Raw genomic sequence first — 7,500 nt, 5'->3', positions numbered from 1 at the left:
ACCTAACAACAATATCCGTGGTTTATTTAGGGTAATTTATCCTAAAATGTTCACTAACCAATCAAGGGCTCATGCTACCAAGAGCAAACACAGGCTGTGTGTGATTTGCTGTATTTCAAAGAAAAGTGACTTCATTTTAAGCTTTAACACTTAAACTCAAAGAAAAATTTAAAGTCATTCTTTCAATGACATAACATTTTCTCAAACATCTTTATATTCAGTTAAGGTTTCTTGTTGTAGCATGAGTCATGACTGTGATTTCTGCCTACTGAAACTGGGACCATGGATTCATTCGTTACAATTACAGTCAATCTATGTCACCTATGACCAATATTTCTGAGACTGAAATGTTCATTCGAAGTCCTATTTGTAACTTCTGGCATTTGAATGGTCTGAGTCTTTAAAATTTCTGGAAATCTTTCCAAAAAAAGTATCAGCTGAAAAAAAAAAGGCAAAGCACATACGTGTAGGAAACAACTGATTGTTTTCAAATACTGTATGCTGTGATGTAATGCAAAAAAATTCATAGCTTTATTCCAGCAATAAACTAGGGAAGTTTCAATGAAAATTCTTAAATCTCACTGGCGATGATCACAACTGACATGTTATTTTTAAAACCCTGTTAAAACTTAAAAAATACTGGTCACATGTGAGGAAGATTGACTATAAATTGACTTTAACCTTTCCAAATGTAAGTTAGTTCCCCCTTTTTGATGAGCCACCCCTCAGTCAGGTCTTATTCTTAATGAACAGGGACAGATGTTATGGACATATCCATGGGGACATCCAAAGTGGACACAGAATTAACTGATGAGGTTGGGAAGATACGCGGAAGATTTTTGATGCACTTCTGGCATTCAACTGGTAAGTCATGTGTTGAAAGCTCCTCACCATAATCCCACACCGCAAGTGCTGCAAGGTGCATTAGAGGTGGCACCTGTCCAGTGTCTCTACGCCATCCAATTGTTGTAGGCCTGAATGACCTCTGTTCTTCTAAATTTATAGTTCCTTTTGTCGAAGCTTTCCACTGAAGTTCAAGCTTACGACCTTCAGCTTTAAGAGACTGGATTGTCAGTGATGTGTCTTTGTTCAGTTTCTTTTCCTCCCACGCTTTAGGATAGACATCCTTTCCTCTAAGTGGGGCACTGACTGCACTACCTTTTCTGATGTTGTTGAGCTTTTTTCTTGCCTCTTGGAGAAGCTCTGTGGTCAGTAGTTGCCCATAGTCATTCATTCTCTGTTCATGTGTCTGCCTTGCTGTCTCAGTGGTCCTACCATTAGTTTTACCACTGTGAATAGTGTTCTCGACAAATGTTACAGAGGCCTGTTTTGATAGTTCTGACAGGTTGTCATGAAGATAAAGTTGGGATAGATTAAACTGTCTTTCAGCAATGACATTGTTCACAGGAATGCTAAAAATGTGCTTGGCATAAAATTCAAAAAGGTGTGGTGTGGTGTCTTTGTTAATAAGACAGCTTTCAGGTGATGTTGCCATTGCTTTAATCTCAGTTAGAAGTTGAGGTTTCTGCAGCTGCCAAATATTGGCCCATTTAACCAGCCCATTTCTGTCCCTAGACACCAACCTCTGAAGATCCTGTCCCTAAACTTTTACATAATTGTTTTCAGATGCATTTCCTTGATTGCTTTCAGTGGATACAAATTGTATGTCAAGGACCTTCAAAACAGATGACCAGAATGGACTTTGGAATCATTGATCAGCTCCCATTCCAAACAGCTTGGGAAAGGATAACCACTCAGCACCATGTACTTTAATTACTTTCAGGGCTTCTTGCAACATGGGCCTCTGCACTTCCTGGTAAAAGTGTTTAATAGCGGCTGGATCTTTCAAAGATAATTGCACTTGCTCTTCTGTTAAAGGAAAATACAGTGATGGACACAGTAACATTTGACTGAGTGTTTCATTGTGCTGTGCTTGAGAACAGTTGCAGGCCATAGTCGTGCCAGATATCCACTGGAAAAACCAAGTTCCTCGTCACTTGCTTGTGATGATTTAAGAGATGGGATAATGAATTTGTCAAGAAATTCAAATAAGAATTTAATTTGCACTTGGATCATTGGGCAGGAGCTCAGCTTGACGACATTTTGCCAGACTGATGAGTGGTTATCTGACTTTGGCATCCTTTCTAGTATACGCTCTGCAAGCTGAAGACAGGCTTTTCCATACTTTAAATACCATTGTAGCATCTCATGGTAATATGTCCACCTTGTGTCAATAAAGGACTGTGGAAGGGGTGGCTCCTTGTACTGACTTGGGCGTTCATGGTGGAGCCAGGATATCTTGTATAATAATTGCAATATGTGGTTGTTGCTCATATCACCCTTTGCCCCAAACCCAGCCTGGCACATTCTTCGCAACATTATATTAAGTATGTGTGGGTAACAGCCCACAAAAAACATTTCCCTGCCAAATAGTTTGGAGTTGTTTGCAATCAATCCATTTGATTTACCCTTTTGGGTAGAGGCATTGTCCCCAACTAACCCTGAGACATTTGATATACCAAATGTGTCATGAGCAATGTGGAAATCGACATCTGACTGGTGTTTTCCTGACCCACTAGCTACAATGCTGTTAGCAAGAACATAAGCCCTTGGCTTGTTAGTTTCATGGCACCATGTGTGCACCCCCACAATGTGCCTTTCCTCCCCTCCTTTGTTAGAGTCATCACTCCAAACATGAAAATCATATTTGCTGTTTGCAAATCTTTTACACAGAATTAATTTGTCTGCCTCCCCTAAAAGAACATTCCAATCTGACAAAGTAGTTGGGGAAACAATCAGATTTTTTGGGGGACTACAATTAAACAAAATACTGAAAATTAAATGTAATGCAATTGGTGCCTTTTGGTTAGATAAAAGACATGCATGTTGTAAATATCTAATGCAAGCCATGAACATTACACTCCTATGATTTGCTCCATTTTTGCCATGGGCAAATGTATCCACAAGAGAATAACTGTTTAAAACATCTCCTTTTTGTTTTCAACCTCAAGCTTATAAAGCCTTGAAAGGAATTATAACTGTACTAAATGAACAGGCCGGATGCAGGTCAGTTGTTTCACGCCAAAATTTGCGTCTGTTTACATTTTCCTTGTTGGGAAGCCCACTCAAAGCAGCCGTAATAATAAGTATGCCAATTCCAAAAAAAAAAAAGACTTGAGTTATACATTTACCCATGTTTTCCTTAACCAATGCTTACCTATACTTTTTCGAAGCATTTGGATTGTCCTTTTGAGTCCTGCATTTTCTGATGTTAGTCGTTTACATTCACGAGGGAGTTTGTCGATCCTCGCAAGCTCGCTTGCAAACTTGAGAAAAACACTTTGCGGAGTTGCTGCCGGTGAATCCTGACCACCAACACTACAACTGTTTTCGTCTGGTTTCTCTTCTGATTTTAGTTTCTTCGCTGGCTGATATTTACTAGAAAACTGCCCGCCCATAAATTTTCTTCGCCCCATTGGCTGACATTTTTTTTCGCAACTTTTGTTGTAAACAATTAACGAAAGCAGCCCGCGTTTCCAGGAAACAGCAGTCTTTCCAGGAAAGTACTCTGCGCATGTCATAAAATTTTGGTGGTTACGGACATCGGGGGAAGGATCCCCTTGCGTGAGGGGTAAAATTACAATAAATAACAGTCTTATTTACGGAAGAAGACTTCCTGGGACAATAACATCTGTTGTTGATTTATTAGCCATTTTCTAGTACTCAAAGGTACTGAAATAGATGTTTTGGCTTGTCTGAGATCATGTGCTTGGTCACGTGACCTTGCTTTGCAAAGTTTGAGCATGATTGGGATATAATTTGTTAAGAAGTAACAATATTAGAGGTTTTTCTTGATAAAAATTGCAGATAATGCGGTAAACAGAAGCTACTGGAATGAGCCTCGTTTTCATGTTGACACGGAAATGGGAGATAAATTGTCATTCTTTTATTGTTTCAGTCTCAATAAGCTAGAATTTGCCTGAAAGTGTGGAATGTACCAACAGTAAGTATAAAATATCAGAATATCTATGAATAATTAACACATTTATGGTAATGAAGACGTTAAAATAGGCTAGTAAAAGCTATAAAACACCATTTTTGACCTTGCAGCGGTCACGTGACCTCACATTAAGCGACCTGAACATGATTAAGATTCGTGCTACAAAGGTGCAACGACATTTGTAGATTCAGGCCAAAAGAAACGTTTAATTTACGTATTATCAGTGTTCTTGTATCTCAGCCTCGTTTCCATGAATTTAAAGGGGTGGCCTATTAAATAGACGCTAAACTTGTGATCTATACCACAAATCAACTCTACTAACTAGCTGACATTGATCAGCAGGTCTTGTTCTATCAAAATCCGCTATCAAACCTTTTCTGACCCGATCATTGTACGAAACCCTTCTTTTAGGGTCCTGGCTTCCAGACTTCCGGACTGGCTCCGTTTTGCTCCATGGAAAAACGTTGATCTAAGAATGATAAAAGCAGACAAAAAGCAACTTGGATACCTAAACTTGATTTGCACCTTCAGGGATCCAGTGCTTGGGTAGTAGAGATCATCCTTTCTTTGTAAAATCATGAAGCGAAATTCGAACAATGAAGCATTTACCTGTTGCAGGTAAGCCAAGCTGAAGCTGTTAAAAGAGGGTTTATTCCACTTCATCTGACCTGTAATGCATTTAAATGTCTTTTTCGTTTATTTAGGGTTCTTTTAGGTCTATCTGCGTGGGAGTTTGGTGCAACGCTCCCTGTTAACGAGTCTTTCAATGTGTAGGCAAAACTTGGAGATCGCCGAAATTAGGCAAGTTTTGAGAGCTATAAATATTCTATCAAGGAAGGGCCGCAAAGTTTCTCTCTGTAATGACATTATGTATGGTACTTACTTTCCAGCTGCGCTGGTTTGATTGGACAAGACCACCTCACTTTTTCATAAAAAGAGTTTGAAGTTGATCAGTGTTCGATTGTCTGATCAGGCTCTATGATAGGGGTGCCTTTAAAGTCTCGCTGGTAGCTTCATTCAATCTCAGTGTTAATGAAAGCCATTGTCTATTCAAAAGACATGAGGTAACTGGCTATCGTTTTTGTTTTGTACAGGCTTTGTTTGTTCGTGATAAATTGATCTTCAAAGTTGGGTGAAATTGAAGCCTTGACATAGGGCGCCAAGAGCGTTCGAGCGGGTGAACCAAAAATACCTCAAAACTCCAATAATTTAGAAGATCCAATTCAGTGGATTGTGGTTTTAGTATAAGCACATGAAGGTCTTGCAAAACACAAGAAATGCGCGAAATCTATTTTTCAAACCAGATCGACCGGACCGCTTTAAAGGAGACAGCCTCTTAATACTCAATAGTCAGCAGCACAATCATGGTACAAGATATAGTAAGTCTAATTTTATTTGTCCAAGATTTAATCGTGTGACTGAAGGTGGTAGATCACTCGCAGTTACTACTTGTGAACTTTGGAACAGCTTAAGTCTAGAACTCAGGAATTCTGCATCAGAATCTTTTAAGAACAATTTTAGAAACAATCTTTTCGATGTACAACGGAAACTACACCATTTTATAGTTTAACATTTAATTCATTATTTGCTCTCAAGCCATGTTTTATTTTTATTTACAATTCGTCTTATCAGATGGATATTCTTAATTTTATTGATAGTCATGTTAGAATTTTACATACGTTGTTTTTTTAGCTTTCACATTTCTATGTACTCTTTCTATTATATGGCATCAGTTTTGTAAGCATTTTTAGATAGAGAACCACAAGTTTATTAGTTACCTCAACTTTTCCGTGCCACCCTCTTTAAATAATGTGTGTTATTATTATTATTATTATTATTATTATTAGCCTAGGCTCTCGGACAAGGGGTTGGCACTGTTTGAAAATGGCTTGAAATCTTCTACACTCCGGGTGATTTGTCTTGTGGGATACGTCCACTAATTGTTCCAGGGCAGCAACGAGCACATATGGATCCACCAAAGCACATGGAGGACTCGCCAATTGGCACACCATGTCCAGACAGAGTTGACATAACTTTCAGTTGCCACTGATTGCAGAGATTCAACCTTTTTTTGCAAGGTAGCGAAATCGTGAGAAAAGGAAAACTGCGATTTGTAACAACAATTGCAGACAGCAGTCACTAAAAGTGTATCTTAACGTACAGAAGACACGACACTAAGCCAATAATTTGCTTGAACAGCTAACACCCAACAAGACATATCCCCAATATGGAATAAAGGAATATCAAAATGCCACATAGCAGGTCAGCTGTAAAAGCTCTTAAAAGTCCAACACTATATAAAAACTAGCGAATTGGGCAACAACAACAACAACAAGAATAAAAAATATATAAATAAGTTCTGCGAGAGACAGTGAAAAAATTCAAGTCGATAAACCAAAACAAGCTCACGAAGGAAGTCGCTATAACAACCTTTAAAACATGGTGACAAACTTGCCTATTGTAATTAAACGGATGCCAAAACTAAATCACAAAACATATAAATCCTGCGAGACCAAACTAGCAAAAACATTGACATCCAGCGAGACACATTCACTATTACATCAAAAACCAGCAAGGCACGGACGCTATAAATGCTAAGAACCAGCAAGACACACTCGCATGAACAGCGTAACACCGGCTAGACAAACTCGCTATTATGCCAAAATGCGGCGAAATTGTCAGGCAAGATAAACTCTAGAACGGCTAAGATTTGGCGAGTCAAACTCGCAAGAGCAGCTAAACTCGCTAATTTAGAAAACTAGAACAAACAAATCCCATACCATGAGGTATAAGAATGCTAAAACTACAAAATCTAGTGCAACTGTGAAACAAATGAGCTTAAGCCTAGTCACAAGTGGTAACAAACCCCGTGATAACAGCTGGGACGAAAAATGAGCAAACCCTAAAAGTAACGAGACTACCCACCATTTTAGCTGCCGGTTGTCCAGGTTGAACGGGACCAACAGCCTGAACTTGGTTAGCTAAAGCGTCATCTTGCCGAGCCTGAACCAGCTGGTCGTCTTGGGGAGCTTGACCAGCAAGAGCTTGAATAACAGCTGCGTTATCAATGACAGCAGGAACCTGATCTGTCATGAAAAACTAGAGAAACGGGGCAGGGATTAACATGCGCAAAAGAAAACGAAGTGAAGTAGGCAACGTCGCATTCGAAGGCAGAACATAGAAGAGCAAGACCTGAAGTCCTTATAAGTAACTAGAGGAATGTGGTGACATAATACGTCCCCACGGACCCAGAAATGCATGCTGAATACGTGAAAACAGGGATAAAAGGGGCATGGTATACGAGTACCCCAGGGAAAAAGTTTTTCTTGCTGGAAGAAAACCTCAACACTGAAGAACACCGAATTAAACTTTTGGTTATGCTGTCATGACCAACTCGTGCAAAGGTCTCTCAATAAAAGCTCAGCTTGTAAAAAGGTAAGACTAACTCATTATCTAGGAACGTTTGCTGTGTGCATTATGTAGAAATATGATTTGGATTC

General features: G+C 39.2%; 1 long non-coding RNA gene across 3 annotated transcripts in view; it reads left to right on the top strand.

The window, feature by feature from the left end:
- The window catches only part of LOC138057432 (uncharacterized), a 3,527-nt gene extending 1,272 nt beyond the window's left edge, over positions 1-2,255 (top strand). Inside the window, exons 2-3 of one of the 3 annotated variants that reach the window (XR_011133669.1) lie at positions 754-864; positions 1,784-2,255. This is a non-coding gene — a long non-coding RNA (uncharacterized lncRNA). Of the gene's footprint in view, positions 1-753; positions 865-1,626 lie in introns of all 3 variants that reach the window. The other 2 variants (XR_011133670.1, XR_011133671.1) reach the window with 2 other exon arrangements.
- The last annotated feature ends 5,245 nt before the right edge of the window (positions 2,256-7,500 follow it).

The sequence above is a fragment of the Montipora capricornis genome, chromosome 7 (assembly GCF_036669925.1).
Source record: "Montipora capricornis isolate CH-2021 chromosome 7, ASM3666992v2, whole genome shotgun sequence".
Lineage (NCBI taxonomy): Eukaryota > Metazoa > Cnidaria > Anthozoa > Scleractinia > Acroporidae > Montipora > Montipora capricornis.
This window is presented reverse-complemented; position numbering and strand designations above follow the sequence as displayed.